Source organism: Oreochromis niloticus, linkage group LG17 (genome assembly GCF_001858045.2).
Source record: "Oreochromis niloticus isolate F11D_XX linkage group LG17, O_niloticus_UMD_NMBU, whole genome shotgun sequence".
NCBI classification, from domain to species: Eukaryota; Metazoa; Chordata; class Actinopteri; order Cichliformes; family Cichlidae; genus Oreochromis; species Oreochromis niloticus.
The window spans coordinates 20515224-20535732 of NC_031981.2; the positions used below are offsets into that span (position 1 = coordinate 20515224).

Below are 20509 nucleotides of genomic sequence, written 5' to 3' on the forward strand. Positions count from 1 at the left end.
ACCAAGGTGGGAAGGTCCTTATCAAGTGCTACTCACCACACCAACTGCCTGCAAAATAGCAGAAAGACCGTCCTGGATCCATCAAAGCCACTGCAAATAAGTGAGTGACAACCTAGACGTTTAGACGCCGACACCCCTAACTCCTGGTGATCTATTGGTGAAGGGAGGGCTGATTGGGTACACCCCGCCCTCTACTTCTTGCCGGTAGTCTACTCATCAGAGGTCACAGGTGTGTCTGGTCATCATGAAGAAGCTCGTCCTCCTAGTGGCTAGTGTTGCACTCCTGGTGAGTTTATTAACACTCACCCGAAAGAAAGAAGATGAACAACACCACCTGCAGACAAGATGGACACATGACAACTCACACCTCCGTGACATGACACAAGACCACATTCACCCATGGATGAATAACGCATGGTATCGCTACGTACATGACAGAACTAAGGGAGAGCCTAACAACACTGCATGTTACATCTGCTCCCACATGCCAAGCACCTCGACACATCCCACCTTTTATGGAGACTACATGAATAAAACACAAGCCAAGTGCACTGCCAGTTTCGCGGGCATTGGCTATCAACATAAGAAAATCATCATTAATGAGACAAGCTCTACCATTCACTCGCTTAACCTGTTTAGTATGTTTACGGGACTACCACAATATGAGTTGATCACCACTGAAAACGCTGGATTAGATAATGGAACGTGTGATCAACTTTTCTGGATCAACTTCAACGTGACGAACCGGAACACATCCATTCACTTCCCAGTGTTCTTGGACCAAACCCCAGGGAAGAACCACTCCATGTGCTACCGGCAAGACAACGGTAACAGACCGCTTGGAAGCACCACTAATTGTAATCAGATCACTGGAAATGGAGAAGGTGCCCCTGTGAACACAGCCAACCGCTCTAACGGCACTTACTGGGTGCAAGGAATGGCCTGGCTATGTGGACAACGTGCTTATTTCCTACTACCCCCAGGCTGGACCGGAGTTTGCGCTCCCATCTTCATATCAGATCACACCTTCAAAATAACTGTGGGAAACGCTACGATTCCTCGACGACAACGACGAGACGTCTCTGCAGTCCAACCACACGACCCGATCTGGGGATCAGATGTCCCCCAGGATTTCAAGCTCTGGACCACTGGACAGAAAGTGGTACATGCCCTGTTCCCATGGGTCGGAGTTGGGAAACATGCCCTGCGTATCGAGACGTTGGACTACCGTTTTGGACTTTTTCTGAACGCTTCATGTAAAATCAACGACAAACAGAATCAAGAAATTGACGCTCTGCGCATTGCAGTAATGCAACACAGGGTAGCATTAGACATGATTCTCGCTGAGAAAGGAGGACTATGTGTCCTCTTTAACAACACATGCTGCACATACATTCTAGATAATGTACACTCATCCAACATGACTGATGCTCTGAAAACACTTAGACAACTCAGGGATGCACAACAACAAGACTATGTTACAAACACAGAAGACTGGCTCACGTGGTTGTTAAGCGGCTCTTGGAAGTCCCTGCTGATTAAAGGACTTGTTTTAGTTGGTGTTCTACTATTGTTATTGTGTCTTTCCACTTCATGCGTCATACCTTGTTTGAAGAACATGGTGTCAAAAATGGTAACTGCTTCAATTAATGCTTACATCACCCTACCACAGAATGAAGAAGATGATAATGAGATAGACATTTGGATATAACATATTCACAAAACCCACTAATTAATGATGTCCTGGCTAAAAATGTTTTACAAGTGGCCATAGACTGATACAGTGTTAGTGAGTTGTTATGTATATATATATAGGAGAAAAGATCAAACAACAGGAGGGAATGTTGAAAGATTTTATTATGTTTATGTTTAGAAGTACATTTCATTTAAGGTTTTCTAGATGTGTTTGCTCTTTTTACTAGAGAAGTTACATTGTGCAAGCTCAACAGGAAGCCTGCACACTGTGCAAGCTCAGCAGGAAGTCTGCACAGTTGTATGTTATCTCTTCCTGCATATTTCTGAGACGCAAACATGCTTGAGTATAAATAAAGGCTGACAACTGCTCCAGTGTGTGAGTCTCCTTCGAGCTCTCACCCGTGTGCACGTTAATTTGTAAAACCTGTCTGAGTGTCATTTATTCTAACCTGAGTTGCATTACAGGGAAACTCCCTACAATGGGTGTGGGTCATTATCAGCCAAGTGTAACACCCATCCAACGTTCTATTGAGAGGGGCCCTGGGTTCCTGTTGGTAATTACTACTGATACTCCCTTTTTGCTGCTTGTAATAGGAAATGTGCGTTAAAATAGACGATAGGAAAATGAACCACACACAAGCAGGTCAATTGTAATTTAACTCCACTTTAGTAAGGATAAGTTCCAATAACACAAAAGAAATTAAGTCAAATTAATAGTTTGTTGAGCAATGGTAAAGTATTTAACATCAAGTGAAACCAAATAATTAAATAATATTGTGGGCCCACACACACTCTCACCGACACACACGCCTTAACTGCCACAGTCTCTCTGTGTTAACAAACACCACGTTGCAGGCCTGAGTCGTGGTGTGTTGGGACCTAAAACAACAATGGCCGCTTTTACTTGTTGCCAAGCTGTAAAATAAAAGCAAGTGCACACAACAGTACTCACACCTCCAGACACCTTAATGCCTCACTCACATCTTGGGTCAGTTGATGTCAACAAATCACATGATGGGGTGTGGCAAGGTCTCAAGTAAGTAAACTTTAAAAGTAAACTCTATACTCTATACTAGAATGTATGCTGTGTCTGGAATGCAGCACATGCATACAAAAAGGAGAAGAGGAGATCGCAACATGTGTTTTCAATTTTGTGTGGTAGTGTGTAAGTGATGAAAACAGTGTGTTAGTTGTGTTTAACTTCTGTAGCCTGTGTGCATCATATTGGGTACGAGTGCACCACACTGCTAAATGTGTTTTGTGGTTGAGAATGTGTTTAGAGTTTTGGTAAATGAGTGATTCAGATTTGCAAATCGTGTCCCAACGAGATGAATAGTGTAGTAGTAGCAATTCAGAAAAAACTGGCAGTATTAGGGATATACTTGTCAGGATCCTGGATCTCCTGACCCAGTGTTTTGAGTTTCTTGTGTCTCAGGGTTTTTGTATTATGATGCATGTTCTAAGTTATCTTTGTTGCCTCAGTTTATTCTATGGTCTAGTGTCTTAGTTTGGGTCGCTTGTATTCTGTTTAGTTTTCTGAGTATTTAAAAGCTAGCTGCCCTCTGTGCCTCCTTTATGTTGGTCTCTGTGTTTCTTTGTTGCACTGTTTTCCCTTAGTCAGTCCGCATCTGTGTTACATTTCCTGTTTTACTTTGAAGGTCTTTGTCCCTACGTGAATGTATTGAGTTTCGCTTCCCTTTGGTCTCGTTATGTCTGATTTCTCCCAGCTGTGCTCCCCTCCTGTCTCATTCCCCTCGTTATTTCCCAGTATATTTAAGCCCTGTGTTTCTGTGACTCAGTGTCACGTTGTCCCTCGTGCTGTGTGTCTCCCTGTACACCTAGAATTCTCCCAGTTTAGTTTTGACATGGTTTTGTATTATTTCTGAGCCTGCAATAAAGCAGTGTTTTTGAGTTCCCATTTTTGCCTCTGTGAAGTCTGCATTTGAGTCCTCATCCCCTGCCTGCACACAGCGCTTCCTGACAATATTCCCCCATCCCTTGTGTCTTACCGTGCAACTTCTATGGTACTCAATAGTCGAGCTTGAAAAAAATCCCACAACTGAGAACCTAGAGTGGTTCTATGGTCTTCTAGCTGGATTTGTCATCTGCACAACTGGGCACAGAAGAGGGGTCATATCAAATATGACAGTTGAGGAAGTTAGCACTGCTGAAGCGAATGGTAATGGCCGGCGAATAATCAGTAAAATCATTAAGGAAATATTTTCACAACTCCTGATTAAACCTTTTTTTTTTTTTTACCAGGAACATTAATCACTGTGTGTATCATAATTTAGCTGCTGATTCTTTTACAGGAAAAAGAGCACAAGGCTAAAGAAACATTTGGTCATGCACTTATTCCTCTTTTGTTAGGGGAACATGTATGGTTTCAACGCTTTGTGTACCGCCACAGATACCCTGGTGAATCATCACAATTCATTTTTGCCAACACAAATGGAGGGCCTTATTCTAAGATGCTGGCATCCTAGGAAAACCAGCTTTCTCTCTTATTAGGAGCAGCGTCAGCGCTTTTGTGAGTTGTTTTCACTTTGATACAGTGTCTTTTCTTCCTATCCTTTTAGAGGGATGATATAAAACAGTCACCCCTCCCTTTAAAACCAGGGTGTCATGGTCCTGGGTCTGTGACCCGATGTTTTGTATTATTATTTTGAGTATTCTGTAGTTTCTTCTTGATACGCTGGACCAAAGAAAGTCTACTCAAAATGCCACAAGACAAGAAAATGTGAAAAGGAAGACCTAACAGCAAGCAAACATCACTGACACAGACAGCAGCAAAGATGAAAGTAACAGTGAAGTTACTTTATTGACCTGACAGTAGGAAACACATCTGGAAAACACTCACATAAGAAGGCTGCCAGGGGAAGAGTGGAGAGGGAGATTGTGATGATAATTGTGAACACATTGGCCTTACAGCAGAAGGTATATTGGGATCCACTAAAGACAAAGATAATGCTGAAGAAAAAGGAAAAGCCATGGAGAAAGAAGACACACAGGACACTTGTATAGTACCACTCAACTTCTTAAAAAGAAGTATAAATGTTGGAATTCTCCTAAAATTCTCTTAGCAAGAATTACAATCAAAAGAAAAATACAAAAAGTTCTTAGACCAAAGGAAACAACTGAGGATGTGAACCAAACGCAGATAGAGACAACAGATGAAGACAATGCCTTGACCACAGAACGATTGATTCAAGATTAAAAAAATATACAAACAGCGACTACAGATAATGAAGAAGACAAAGATGAAAATGGTCCCCTGGTGAACACAACAGATGGAGACAAAGAAGCTTCCAGTCAACTGCAGACAGAAACTACAGACAAAATCAAAGCTATGAGCACAGAGAACATAGACAAAGATGAACATAGATCACAGAGAGAGGCTGCAACCAAGGAAAAAGGCAATTTCAAAGCAGAACATACAACAGAGAAAGGATTGAGAGCACATTGAGAGACTAAAGAAAAAGACAAAGGATTGAGCACAAAGGGCATAGTTGAAGATGAAAATAGGCAACATACAGAGACTTCAAATAAAGATAAGGCATTGAGCACAAAGGATGCAGCGAAAAATGAACCAGGACCACAGAGACCCCAGCTAAAGAAAAAACTATTTGAGAGCAGAAGATACAACAGAAGACGAAAAGAGAGCACAGACAGAGATTACAGATAAAGACGAAGCATTAAGGACATATGGCATAGCTGATGAAGGACATGGGCAACACAGAGAGACTACAGATAAAGACAACGCTTTGAACACACAGGACACAGACAAATATGAGCTTGAACAAAGCAGAGCCTGCAGATAAAAATAAAGACAGTTTGAGAGCAGAAGGAACAACTAAAAACAAAGACAGAGTAAAAGAAGATGCCCCCTTGGGACTAGCTACGAGTCTCCAGTGGCACAGACAAAAAAGAAGAAAAGGTCTCTAACACGGAAAAGCCCTTTGGCAAAGTGTGATGAGAGAAAGGCAACAAAGCAAAAAGGCGACAAGCAACAAAGAAAAAAAATCCAAGAGCCCAACTCCAAGACAGTTGTTTAGTCCTAAAAAGCTCAGAAGTAGCAAGACTCCATTTTGGATCTCACCTAAAGACACCAAGAAAAGACAAAAAGCATTACAAAGACTCAGAGACTTGACTTCTCAAAATTTATTGATTTTTAACTGATGCTGTAGATCCTAAAAATAATTTGTGCTCCATGCAGTGGAAATCCAGATGTGAAGTGTTGCTCATAATGAAGCACCCTTTGGTCAACTCCAGAGCCAACAAGCTGAACATCCTATAGAAGAACCTTGCAGGCAAGAGCAGTTTCTCTTCTTAATAACTGATATTTTACACATAATAAATCCAGTGATGTTTACATTTCATTGGAATAAACTGATAACTTTCAGGTGCAGGTGTGGACGTTTGGACAAATTGTTCGTGTGGTTGCTGTGTCATGATGTGCTGTGTAGCAGGCAGGATAGGACCCGAATGCAGGACTCTCAGATATGCAGCTTTTATTTCTGGAAAAACTCTTCATGGAAATTAACACTTACAAAAACAAACCAAAACCTCAAACACAGCACAAAGAGAGTGTACGACGCAACACAGAGCATGCAAAACACAGGGACTAAATACACACTGGAGTAATCAGGGCATGGGAGACGGGAGGGAAATACAGCTGGGAAAAATTAGACCTAACGAGACAAGTGAAGCAAAACTAGAAACACTGATATGAGACAGACTTTCAAAGTAAAACAGGAAACGCGACAGGCACAGACCTGACAATGAACTAAACCTACACTAAACATAAGGGCTGTATGCAGCTTATCTTTTGAAACTGGTCTCCGTCAGGTAGAATAAGAAGGAAGAACAATGTCAGGTATGTGCAAGTGTAACCTGGGCATGTGTCCCTCTATCTTATAAAGAGTTCTTCATCCCAAGTATAACAGCTACAATATCTGAATCTTGGGCTTGTATCAAAAATCTTAGACCTAGGGCCTTCCAGTACAGAATTATCACAGGTTTAATCAGATTCATGCTCACTGATCTACTAGGTTTGGGAAGTAGCAGACTCTGTAAGAGTAAATAAGACCAGTAAACAAGGCTCAGTACCATTTGGCTTATTGTTGAAGTAGGGATACAGATTCCCCGACCTGAGCTGTAGATCTCTGCAGCTCATCCAGAGTCACCATGGGCCTCTTGGCTGCATTTCTGATCAGCTCTCCTTGTTCGGCCTGTGAGTTTAGGTGGACGGCCTTGTCTTGGTAGGTTTACAGTTGTGCCATACTCCTTCCATTTCTGAATGATCACTTGAACAGTGCTCCGTGGGATGTTCAAGGCTTGGGAAATCTTTTTGTAGCCTAAGCCTGCTTTAAATTTCTCAATAACTTTATCCCTGACCTGTCTGGTGTCTAAATCCAATCGAGAATCTGTGGCAAGATCTGAAAACTGCTGTTCACAAACACTGTCCATCTAATCTGACTGAGCTGGAGCTGTTTTGCAAAGAAGAATGGGCAAGGATTTCAGTCTCTAGATGTGCAAAGCTGGTAGAGACATACCCTAAAAGACTGGCAGCTGTAATTGCAGCAAAAGGTGGTTCTACAAAGTATTGACTCAGGGGGCTGAATAATTACGCACACCCCACTTTTCAGTTATTTATTTGTACAAAATGTTTGGAATCATGTATGATTTTCGTTCCACTTCTCACGTCTGCACCACTTTGTATTGGTCTTTCACATGGAATTCCAATAAAATTGATTCATGTTTGTGGCTGTAATGTGACAAAATGTGGAAAAGTTCAAGGGGGCCGAATACTTTTGCAAGCCACTGTATGTGTTGGGCATGCCCCATGGGCATGTCGGAATTTTGGCATCAAATTCTTCAAAATAATTTAAGATTTATAAAGTGTAAATCTAACTCCGACTCCACATATTTTTGGCAAACCACCAAATTACCAAATAAATGTTAAGCTTACTGGCTTTGCTTCTCTTATTGCCTGAAAAAGAATTTTGTTGTTGTGGAAATCATCTCAGCCACCATTAACCAATGTCTGGTTACAGGACTCCTGAAATTGGAGAAGATAAAATTCTCCCTCAGAGGCTCATCTGATAGATGTTTTTTACTCACTGGAAATCACTATTTAAATACTTAGAAAAATTACCAGCATGAGAAATCTCTTTGTAGTCCATCATACAACCGTGCACAAACTCTCCTGCTATTTCCGGCAGTGGCTGTTCCACCTCATAAGATTACTTCATTTAAGATACTCCACCATTATCAATTTACTTTGACTGAGGAGCAAGTAGCTATTAATATCGATATTAATTAATGTTGATTAATATTAATGTTAATATTAATCCACAAGGATAAGCACTAGCACTTTATTGTTGTTGTTGTTTTTTTTTGGTTTGGTTGTTGTTTTTTTTTATCTTGTTTTGTTTTTTGTATGGGTTAACCTATCTTTCTGTAACATATTCACCTTTAAATTATTGGGGGGAGATATCATGCCATCTATGTCATTTATGTTTACTAATTGTTATAAAAAAGGAAAAGAAGAGACTATCATTTCTCAATGTACCTATGTGCTTTATGACTGTCTGGCATTAGATAAATAAAAATTAATAAAAAAAATCCCCAAAACTTATGTGTACAGAGAGTTGAGCGCACACGAAGCAGAGATGTTGTGAGCGTGAACGACACACTGAGAGCAGGGCCCTGTTTCAGAAAGCTGGTTTAGAAAACTCAGAGTTAAAAATGATACTCAGGGTTGAGTAACCCCGAACTGTCCAACTCGGAATATTCGGTTTCAGAAAGGCTGATAACAATTAGTTCAATCAACGCGGAGTTGCTTTAACCCCAAGTTAAGCACGCGCATAAAGCCCTGATTAGTGGAGCACAGATTAAGCGAGTCACCATGGAGACGGAGGGAAAGAAGGCGCGGCCAATGTATTTTACAGCGCTTGAGGCCGAAATTCTGATGGCAGCATATGCCGATAACATGCAAATTTTGCGGAAAAAAAGTAACACAGCCTCAGCTGCAAAAGAAAGGGAGCATGCATGGCAAAACATAGCCGACAGAGTCAATGCGTGAGTGTTAATTTAAAAATTGATCTAGGGATTTCCACCCATTTAACACGTTATTTTATTATATTTCATTTTATTCGTCATTTCATACATTTTATTTTGTGATGTGATGTGATGTGAGCGCAGGTGCAACCCAACAGGCCCCAAACGTTCCTGGCAGCAAGTAAAAATGAAATATAAAAATATAGTCCAAACAGGTAAGGTGTAATTGTATTATGAGCCATAGTGCCTGGTCTGTTTGTCCTATGTAAATCAATTGCAGTTAGAGGCTACATTAATTTTCTTTCTGTAAGCACTTATTGAAATTATCTGAGCACATTACAGGTACATATTTGCTTACTCTGTATGCTCAAATGTGACCTGTTATAGCCAATCAACAGAAAAAAAGCGGAGGCCCAAAAAACAGGTGGGGGTCCTCCACCACCACCACTCACAGAGGCTGAGCAGTTGGCCCTCAGCCAAAACAGTGGGCGCCCTGTGGCTGAAGGCATCTCTGCGGGGACATCCTCTGAGTCAATAACCCCGCAAGACACAAGTGCCTACATAAGAGGTAAATTCAAAATAATACATGATGTGCATACATCCTTTCTTCACAGTCACCTTTGCAGTGCTACTCATTCATTTGATAAACTCTTTACCATAATGAATTATTTTGTAGTGAAGTTATTTTCCTACTGATTTTGCCTTCCCTCAGTCTTGGTTGTCTTTGAGAGCATAATGACAATGAAGTCTAAGGTGATTGGTATATGTTTGTTAATTGCCATTTGGTCCCTTGTAAGTTATAAGTGACCTGTAAACCTCATATTCTATCAGTTGATGGTGATGGTGTGCTGCATCTGGTGCAGCCTCCTGTTGAGCCAGACCAACATGCAGTTGTGAGTACTCTTAATACTCCACAGATCATATGAGTTCACAGTAGAACAGCAATGTTGTTAATTTCTTTACTACAGGAAAATAATGAAGAAACATTGACAGCTGTTACAGAGGAGGAAGCAACAGAGACACTTTATGAGGTTTACATCTTACAATGGAAAATATAACAATTGAATAAAATGTGGTACTATAATAAAACCATGGACTTTCTATGTCTCTAACAGAGTGATGATGGAAATGCAGAGGAAGAGGGTCCAGCCACTTCTCCAACAAACCTTTCCACAGTAAGATGTTCAGCACTGATTTACAACCAACCTAAGTAGGCATGTACTATGAATGTCAATGCTATTTTCTGTGTTTCAATAGCTCCCTGTAAAGCAGCTGTACAAGACCTATTTGATCAAGAAAATAAAAAAATGCGACTTGGAAATGGAACACTTCAAGCAGCAGATCCAAAAGACCAAGATTGAGATTTTACTGCTAGAACATCAGTTAAGGGTGGGTGAAGTGGTCAGAGATGGACGAATTATTTCAGTGTTTGAACAACATAATAATAAACTTATTAATACTTTGTGTACAGGAAATACAGGCGACCAATAAAGCCAGTTGAACAAAAAAATCTGTTTATTCTTCTTTCAACATGTTGAGGTGATGGGTCAAAGGAAATGATTGTGACATATGGTGTCTCTGACTGCTCTTCCATCTTGTATGTCCGTGGGAGGGTCAGGATGTTCATGGTTTGGATCACTGCTGATGTTTGGTTCAGAAGGACAGTGTTCTCCTCTAACTGTGGCAATGTTGTGAAGAATCACACATGCCACAATAATGTCACATGCCCTTTCTGGGGTGACCCTGAGTCTTTGAAGGCACTGGAACCGGGCCTTAAGCATTCCGATAGTCATTTCAGCTCTGGCTCTTGTCCTGCAATGAGCCAGATTATATCGCTGCTGTGGGCCCAGTTCAGGGTCAGGGTAAGGGGTAAGCAAATAGGGTAAACATGGATACCCCCTATCACCAAGCAAGTAGCCAGTGAACTCTCCTAAGACAGAAGGATACACTTCAGTTCAAATGTCCCTGTAGCAACTGGTCTTTATATATTTTAAAGTATTTTCAACTCACTATGTCCAAATTTTGTGCTCAGTGTACATTCACGAAAAATTCGTGAGTCATCAACAGAGCCTGGCCACTTGGCTTCCACATTTGTGATAATGTTGGCAGCATCAGATCTTCACAGTGCAGAGAACACAAATTAGCATCCATTACTATAATGAAATAATTTGTTAGCTTGAAATGCTACAGGCAGTGTTGGGGAGTAACGGAATACATGTACCGCCGTTACGTATTCAGAATACAAAATATGAGTAACTGTATTCCGTTACAGTTACCGTTTAAAAAGGTGGTATTCAGAATACAGTTACTTTGTTGAAATAAATGGATTACACGGCGGTACTTCCCTGTTTCATATTGTCGCGGGTCAGGACTGTTTGGGTTTGTTTGACAGCTACGTTCTGTTGTTCCAGGCGGCAGCGTTACGGTTGCCATGGTTACAGGGTGACGCTCTCTCTCTGCGTGTTTCCTGGGTGAGAGAGCGCTTTTTTGTTGTTGTTGTTGTGCTAAGCTAAAAGGCAGAATGCTACAGGCATAGCTCTAAAGCATGTAGCCTGATGGGCAGTGTAGTCCGTGCTGCAGGGAGAATGGACTACCATACCTGTTATGTGTCTGTGAGCGAGGGAGGGAGAGAAAGGAAAAGTCCGAGCTGTCACGGAGCAAAAACGGGAGCTGGAAGCATGTAAATATAATAACCACAGCAGCCAAGAAGAGTGCCTGAGGAGCCCATTTGTAAGTAAGCTATTAAGACTCAACTGTACACTGTGTTCGTGTTTTCCTCCGGAAAAAATAAGTTCCGTTGGAGAAGCCTTTCAACGCCTCTCTCTGTCTCCCGCAAGCAAAGTTGACCCAGACAACAAAGTAAAGCTAGTTTTCGGCTACCAGCCCGACACGGAACCCACCGTATTAGCCAGAGGTCCCTTTACTACGTTTCGGAGCCGCGGACCTTCAGTAACAGTAATAAATCACAGCAATAGGACATTCATGTAGTTGTAAACAGCATGATAATATATTAAGTATTCCAAAGTATTCAGAATACGTTACTCTCATTGAGTAACGTAACGGAATACGTTACAGAATACATTTTGGGGCATGTATTCAGTATTCTGTAATGGAATACATTTTAAAAGTAACCTTCCCAACACTGGCTACAGGGAACTATGTACCTGTACATTAATGCTGTGGAAAGACTTCCTGTTCACATAGTCTCCTTCATTTACTGAAGGGGCAATGATTGGAATGTGAGTGCCATCTATACAGCCAATCACACCTGGGAACCTTGAAAATAAATGTAAAATTTAAGTAGTAGTTCAAGTATCACCACATCATGAATTAAGTTTTGTTCATCCTGATACCTGCAATTTTGTGGAATCCCTCTTTGATATATCTTGTGGTCTATGACCGGGGAACACCACAAACAAGTACAGGAGACGTTTCAGTGCAACTGTAACATTCCTGACTGCCCGACAGACGGTAGCCTTGGAAACATGCTCAGCGTCACCAATATTATACAGAAAGCTCCCGTTTGCAAAAAAACGAAGTGCAATACAAATAATATGTACAGAACTGAGAGAATGTCCGCGATGTGTCACATGAGCAATATAAGGCCTGAGGATGTTATTCAAATAAATTATAGATTGTGCTGAAAAACGGTAATGTTCACACAGAAAATCATCAGGAAATGATAAGCTGTCCAAACGCGTTCTAATCACTCTCTCCCGGCGGAGAGCTCTGTGGAGAATTTGGGCTTCAACATCAACTGGCTCTTCAAGGAAGGGGCACGCCATGTCTGACACTTCCTACAGTCAGGTTTCCGACAAAGAGGCGGAGAAAGTCAGGGTTAGTTGAAGTAAACCTGCTAGGGGGCAGGTTAGCTTCACGGAGTGTGTCGTCAGAGTAACTCACTCAGAATTAATCTAAACTCGCTTTGTGAAACCGAAGACCCAGAGTTTTCGTTAACTCAGGGTATACTTACTCAGAGTTTGCACTAAACCGGCTTTCTGAAACAGGGCCCAGGTCCGCAGATGTCTGTGAGCACGCAGAGCAGGGATCTGACCAACAGCGAATGCCAACAACTGAGCAAGGCGGGCTGATATTGTGTGTATATGAATAATCGCAAACACTGAAATACATTTCTTACACGCAGAAATGAATTTAGTTCGCTAAAAATAATATTCTCATCAACATGCAACATTTGTGCTTTCAAAATTTAATTATCTGCGCTCAGAATAGAGGGAATAAAATAACGCCATAAAAAAACAGAATAGTTCAGGAAAAAGCCCGAGGAACACTCCAACTCCCTCGAGGTAGGTACTCTGTTGCAATTCACCCCTAACAGCAATTTTCTTCACATATCCACAGAAAATTCTCCTTCCCTGCCAACTTGACAAAACGTGCTTCACAGCAACGTGGACATTTTCCTTGCTTGCTTCCCTTCTCTCCCTCTGGTAATACTTCTTCTCGACCACATGCCAGGTTACAGGTGATACCTCAGGGAAAACCCGAAAATTAAATTGCCACCCGAGAAAACTACGATAAGGGAAAACTATGATGCATTCAAGGAAACACATATTTCTGAGTGCTATATATCTTATCAGGGTTATATGGGCTCAAAATGTGGTCATAAATATTTTGTACTTCTAAATCAGTTTTGTACTTGTAAATCAGGATTTGTATGCGTAAAACAAATTTGTGTGTGTGTAAAAAAGATTTGTATGTGTAAAAAGAATTTGTGTGTGCGTAAAAAAGATTTTTATGTGTAAAAAAAGATTTGAGTGTGCGTAAAAAAGATTTGTATGTGTAAAAAAGATTTGAGTGTGCGTAAAAAAGATTTGTGTGTGGACTTAGCCAAAAAAAACCCTGCAAGTTACAAGTGTGAATTTTGACCCTATTTTTCTTCCTTTAAGCTGATTGGTCAATGTCATGTCAATCACAAATTAAACAATCCAATCAGAGAGCTAATGGGTTTGGCTGTCGGGGGGGGGTTGCTTTACGGACCTTCAGGTCCTGGAAGGGTAACACAGTTTGAAGATGGAGAACGGCGGTGGCGCTTCTGCGGTGCAGGTAAGCTTTAATTTATGGTTTACTGGAACAAGCTAATTGTCCAGACATATATTTTTGAATATCATGTTCGGTTACTACACTGTAATTTTTCACGGTGCCAAAAGCTAGCTTAAAAAGGGCTCTCAACATTAGCCCTAGTGTTGCATGTGTTCAAATAGTCTCCTGTGTGGCACAGTCTGTCTGCTTAAACATCAGCATCATGGAGAATTATGTGTTTGGATTTAAGTTTAATCCCGATGAGATGTCGTTTTGGTAATAATTGGAACTGAAATGCTCTGACTTGACCTTAGCACTGGTCCCAGGTCACCCCCGAGTTTGTGTTAGAGTAATACTACAGTAATTACTGTATACAACAACTTTCAGCAGCTACTGAAAGTTAGGGGACCTAGCTTCAGTGAGCGTTTTGGGATTTATGACAGCTTATAGGCAGTGACATTAAGAAATACTCTGTCATACAGTACCAGATTGACCAAGAATGCTTCTGTAGTAACTGTAGTGCAGTGTCTATCTGGTGTCAGTAAGCTAATGTCTGTTGATATTTGCTTTGCTGGATGTGTCGTGTTCAAAAACTGAAGAAGGAATTCAGGAGAAAAAGATTTAAAAAGATTGAATTTGCTTCAGCAGTTAAAATTACAAGTTTATAGTGCCAGCCTTTTGTGTGAACCAGCTTCCCAAAAAGGATAATGCTGAAACGGGCTTTACAGTTTATATACTGTGACAATAAAAACAGATGCTGATTCTAAGGCCCAGTTCAGGGCATCTTGTTCCCTAACCCAGAGACTGTCACGTTCCTGGGTCTGTGGACCCAGCATTTTGAGTTTTAGTTTATTTTGATGTTTATGGTTTATTTTTTAGTTCATTAGGTTATCTAAGCTCATTTGTTTATTTAGATTCCCCTTGTGTCTTCTACCCCTGTGTTTTAGTCTCCTTTTGCCCTTTGTGTTTCACGCTGCGTGTCTTATGTTGTCAAGGTTATATTGTCTTGTCTGCGTCTCATGTTTCCTGTTTTATTTTGAAAGTCTATGTCCTATGTCAGTGCAGTCAGCTTTGCTTCCTTTGTCTCATTATGTCAGACCAGTGTCAGCTGTTTCCCCGTGTGTTTCCACTTCCCCTAATCAGCCTTGTGTGTATTTAGTCTGTGTGTTTCTGTTCATTGTTTGTCCGGTCGTCTGTTGTCCACGCCATGTTTGCCATGCCATGCCATGCCATGCCATGCCATGCCATGCCATGCCATGCCATGCCATGCCATGCCTCGCCTCGCCTCGCCTCGCCTCGCCTCCAAGTTTCTTGTCTAGGTTTTTCTTATTGTTTGTTTAGATTTCCCAGCTTAGGTTTGTGTTAATTTTGCTTAAGTTTGCCTTGCCTTTTGTTTGTACCTTTTACCAGCCTCATGAAACGGCTCTCTTTTTGTTATCATTCATGTTTTGCTCCCTGTTCCTTGGAGTCTGCGTTTTGGGTCCTTTTTTCAATTCATACAGTCTGCCCCCGCCAGACTGTGACAGAGACTAATCTAACCATTATCGTGTGTTTGTAAGCATGCTGCAAAAAACCCCTCTGCACTCTGTGTCCCTGCAATATTTCAAATACAGCGCTGAATGACTCTCTCAACCTTCAAACATGGAGTGCCAACATGCTTATGAGCACATTTGCAAAATAAAAAGATTTTCATGAGAATATTATTTGGTTTTCTTGAGTTTTACGCAGTTTGACATTTCATTGTTCCTTCAATGCACTTCATATGATATCAGTAATTCCATAAATTTTTTCTTCTTTCAGGTGGCTTTAGGAAGACATGTTTTCCAAAACCTTCAAAATAGGCTGGTGCAGTCCTACCAACAGCAGCCCTTGGACCTTGATCATATTGAGTTCCTCTGCGTGAACGCATCAACTCTAGTCTGTTCTCTTTCTGCTCATATTAATGTTCCATCACTGGTAGGTTTATTTGATTTAGTTTTGGTTACCTTTAAAAATCGTTTCAATATATGCCATTCTTATGTATCTTATAATGTTAATTTTACAGTGTAGTAATTATGCTATACAAATAAACCTGTCATCCATTGCTTTGTTAAATCCAAGATGAAATTTTGTTCTGTGTTTCAATATAAAGATTGGGGATAAGAATAATGTTACTAAAATGGTAAGACTGAATTCTAGGATTCCATCCAACTAAATATTTTAATGCAACCATTTTTTAGGTAGTTGAAGCTCTTCACCACCTCATCTGCCTCATCCATTCCAATATGGATACAAGAAGGTCTGCCATTGTTGTTGACAGCTCAGCTGGTGAACGGGGGAGGGCAAAGCTCTATGTTTCCAAAGACCACCTCAAAGATCTACTAAAGATGGACCTCTCCGTTTCTTGTATCTCCAAGCTTTTGGGCATATCGCAGAAAACAGTCCGACGAAGAATGGAAGAGTGGGGCCTCTCAATAACGGCAACCTACAGCTCACTATCAGATGATGAACTTGACAACTTAATTGCAGCCATAAAACAGGAATCGAAAGATCTGGGTTAGTTATTCATGTAAAAAATAATGCTGGTAATAAGATTCTATTTTATTTTTCTTGCTAGCAACCTTTCATATTTACATGAATAACACTAGCTGAATGTCATGATTAGTTAGTAGTTTGATTTACTGTACTATAAGTGCCTTCCAATGTGCTGTTGTAATTGTTTCACTATGGGATGTCTTTTTAGGCTACAGAATGGTTAAAGGCCGCCTCAGGGCACTGGGCCACAGGGTGCAGTGGAACAGAGTATGGGATTCCATGCGTCGTGTTGACAGTGCTGGAATCCTTGAAAGGATGGCAAATCTTGGATGTGTTATTAGAAGGACATACAGTGTTCCTGGTCCTCTGTCACTGCTCCACATTGACACCAACTATAAGTTAATTAGGTAAGTTTAACATAACTCAATAGTCATAGGGCACATTTGGGCTCATTAATATTTAACTCATTCATGCATATGCAAAAACTGTATTTTACATTACGCCATTACTTTACCACCAAGTTAGCAGTTTCTCTAAATTCTAACAGATTAAGAGAAGTTCACCAGCCTTTGCATGCATTTAGAAATGTGTGATCCACTTTCAAATTTGACAAGTCCTAACTTGTAATGTTTTATATTTTGATTATTGGTGAAAAATGCAATTAATTAATTATACTCAGTGGCTGAAGTCTTAGGGACTGTGTCTTTGTCTCTTTACAGATATGGACTTGTGATGTTTGGTGTTGTTGATGGCTTCTCAAGGAAGGTTTGCATTCTTCACTAAAATAGCAGAAAATGTGATGCTAGTACTAGTACTTCCATAATGGCTCTTTATTTTCAGATCTTGTACTTGAAAGCAGCTAACAACAACAAGGCTTCTACAGCACTGACGTTCTTGCTTGAGGCTGTACAGAAGCATGGATTTCCATCGAGGTATAATGTGATAGGTTTATAGCATAAACCTACTCGCTGGAACGTTCAGGACAATTTGCTACACAGCAGAAACAAGACACAAGTAGGCAAAGTTCTTTGTAGTACTCATGCATGAGGGAGACCTGCCTGGAGCCAAGTGTCGTTCCACCCACTTGACCTCCATCAGACTCTCAGCCAGGTTCCCCATAGCACTCCTTTTATTGTGGTTACATGAATATGCATAGGGTCATTAACATATGATGTATACATGTGGACAAAGAATACCGTGTGTGTGTGTGTGTGTGTGTGTGTGTGTGTGTGTGTGTGTGTGTGGGGTCAAGATATGACCCCATGAAGACTCCCCAAAGCTGGTGCCAGGAGTCTAGCGGTCCATCTAAACAAAAGGCACTTAGACTAAAACAGATATATGTGTGTTTGCTATACCATATATCAGCAAGAAAAGATACGACCTCTCCTAGGAGGTGTGTGATCTATGCCAGAACACTCTGAAGAGGAGTGAACGCACTCCCCTCTTCATGCTACACAGAGTTGTTACAGACCTCCTGGGATGAGACCTTCTTTCAATATGCCATCAACTATATACTTCTAAACACAAATGATTACATGTTTCTTAATACAAATGACAATAATAAAATATAAACCCAACATAATGCACCCCGTTTTCGTTTGGACGGATCACAAGAACCTGGCCTACCTTCAAGCGGCTAAACGCCTCAACGCCAGACAAGCCAGGTGGGCCTTGTTTTTCACCCGTTTCAACCTTGTCATCACTTACAGGCCAGGCTCACGCAACACTAAACCCGACGCCCTCTCACGTCAATTCTCACCGGTGGGGGATGCAGAGGACAGAGACAAACCCATCCTGCCTGCTTCCTGTATCGTCGGGGCGGTCACCTGGGAAATCGAGGGGCTGATCAGAAACGCCCTGCAGCAGGACCCTGACCCTGGGTCTGGCCCGGTGGGCCGGCAGTATGTCCCTGTGGCCGTTCGGGGCAAGGTGATCCATTGGGTACATACGGCAAAATTCTCCTGCCATCCGGGTCGACATCGCACCCTTAGCTTCCTCCAGCGTCTGTTTTGGTGGCCCTCCCTCGCCAAGGACTTCCGGGAATATGTGGCTGCCTGCCCTATTTTTGCTCAAAACAAGGTGCCAAGCTCCCCACCGTCGGGCCACCTGCGACCGCTCCCCGTCCCTAAACGCCCATGGTCGCACATTGCCGTGGATTTCGTCACAGGACTGCCGCCCGCAGCAGGTAATACCACCATACTCACAATCATTGACCGCTTCTCCAAGGCGGCGCATTTTGTGGCCTTGCCCAAACTTCCCTCTGCCTTGGAGACGGCTCAGCTGCTCACACAACATGTGTTCCGGCTACATGGCGTTCTTCAAGATGTTGTCTCTGATCGGGGTCCCCAGTTCACCTCCCAGGTGTGGAGGGAATTTTGTTCTGAGCTGGGGGCCCGCGTCAGTTTGTCGTCTGGTTTTCACCCTCAGACTAATGGCAGGCTGAAAAGGCTAACCAGGAGCTGGAAGCGATGTTGTGGTGCGTTGCCTCCTCCAACCAGTCCTCCTGGAGCGAGCATTTGGCCTGGGTGGAGTATGCCCACAACGCTAGCACCTCGACAGCCACAGGGGTGTCTCCCTTCGAGGCGTCCTTGGGATACCAACCTTGGGATCCTTTAGTGCAACATCACATGCGGCGTTGCCGACGGGCATGGCGGACTACCAGGGCGGCATTACTCAGGACAGCAGAGCAGAATAAGAAGCTGGCGGACCGCCATCGCGTTCCGGCTCCTGTTTACCGTGTCGGGCAGCAGGTATGGCTCTCCTCTAAACACATCCCACTGCGGACTGAGTCTAAGAAACTTGCTCCTAGATTCGTCGGCCCGTTTCCTGTGCAAGAGGTCCTCAATCCTGTGACTGTGCGTTTGACCCTCCCTCGCACTATGCGTATTCACAATGTGTTTCATGTGTCTCAGGTGAAACCGGTCCGGACCAGTCCGTTATGCCCACCTTCCAGGGCCCCACCACCAGCCCGGATTATCGACGGCGCGCCAGCTTACTCCATAACACGTATTATGGATGCTAGGCGTCGCGGTAGGGGCTTTCAATTTTTGGTGGATTGGGAAGGGTATGGTCCGGAAGAGCGCTCTTGGGTGCCACGGTCCACGATTCTTGATGATGGCATGGTGAGAGAATTCCGCCGTCGGCACCCGGACAAATTTGGTAGGTCGCCGGAAGGCTCCCGTTAAGGGGGGGGGGTGCTGTCATGGTCTGACCAGCCCTGCTGGGCCACCTGATCATTTATGTTTGTGTTTATTTTGATGGAGCCGCGCTTCCCCGGAGGCAGGTCCGCCGACCCGGAAGTAGCTCCGTTTGGCGCTTCGGCACACCGCCGATTAATTAACATTCACCAGCTGCCGTGAATTATCCACCGTCTGACCCCGGTGTATTTAACACGGTGACCAGGCTTCAGTCAGCGCTGGATCATTAGACTAAGCTCGTTAGTAGTGTTTTGATCGTGTGCTCTTTCCAACTCGCTTTCGGATTGCTGTTTACTCCTTTTTTGTCTTTCGCACCAGGAGGTGGAGAGGAGAACACGGGAGCTGGGTGAATGGACCACGGGGAGCCACGGCCGAGGGATTTCACTGGACTGTTATTGTTTCACTCTGTAAATAAATTCACTGTCTCATTGCAAGGAGATCTGCGCTCGAGTCCGCTTTTTCCACACACCACGACAAACAGCATGCTAGGGGAATCCACCAGAGAGATTTTTCACAGGTTTGTGTCCATGATTAAGGAAAAGCAGGCTGGTATAACAAGGGAATCTGAGGCACATGAGAAGAAAACTGCCAAATTCGCAGTGAAAAGTTAAAAATGAAAAAATACAGAGTCTGGACTTGTAACCACATGAAGTGATGTAGGAATCTGAAGACAAGTGGATTGGGAATTGTGGATTGGAATTGTGGACAAGTGGATTGCATGTTGAAATCATAAAAGATAGGTCTGCCAGTCCATGACCAAGCAGCACCAGGTGAGGGTACCACATGCACACAAATACACACACACACACACGCACGCACACACACACACAAGACAGGAAACCATGAGTCTATAAAAAATAAAGGTCAAAAACTAGTCAGAAAAAGATATCTAATTGGTTGGTGATTGATTATACATAGTCAGATGTGAAATCACACCAACAGTTGCCTCGAGCTGCTTAATAATTTAAGGTAAAGACCCTACAATAATACAAAGAAAACAGAAA

The 20509-nt window shown here is 42.4% G+C and overlaps 3 long non-coding RNA genes across 4 annotated transcripts; 2 read left to right on the forward strand and 1 right to left on the reverse strand.

Moving 5' to 3' along the window:
* Positions 1-9605: 9605 nt before the first annotated feature.
* Positions 9606-10138, forward strand: LOC109195004 (uncharacterized). The gene is made up of 3 exons (XR_002056690.2): positions 9606-9650; positions 9726-9788; positions 9873-10138. It is a non-coding gene; the product is annotated as an uncharacterized LOC109195004 (long non-coding RNA).
* LOC109195003 (uncharacterized) lies at positions 9754-10872 on the reverse strand. The gene is made up of 2 exons (XR_003214696.1): positions 10768-10872; positions 9754-10687 (listed from the first exon to the last, which is right to left on the reverse strand). It is a non-coding gene; the product is annotated as an uncharacterized LOC109195003 (long non-coding RNA).
* Positions 10873-13716: 2844 nt separating this feature from the next.
* On the forward strand, positions 13717-19977 carry LOC106096468 (uncharacterized). 2 transcript variants are annotated; one of them, XR_003214694.1, is made up of 9 exons: positions 13717-13818; positions 15595-15750; positions 16014-16072; positions 16191-16329; positions 16517-16715; positions 17028-17073; positions 17149-17240; positions 18018-19058; positions 19824-19977. It is a non-coding gene; the product is annotated as an uncharacterized LOC106096468 (long non-coding RNA). The 2 variants fall into 2 exon arrangements; XR_003214695.1 differs by lacking the exon at positions 19824-19977 and having other exon boundaries at positions 13719-13818; positions 18018-18493; positions 18736-18832.
* Positions 19978-20509: the final 532 nt, after the last annotated feature.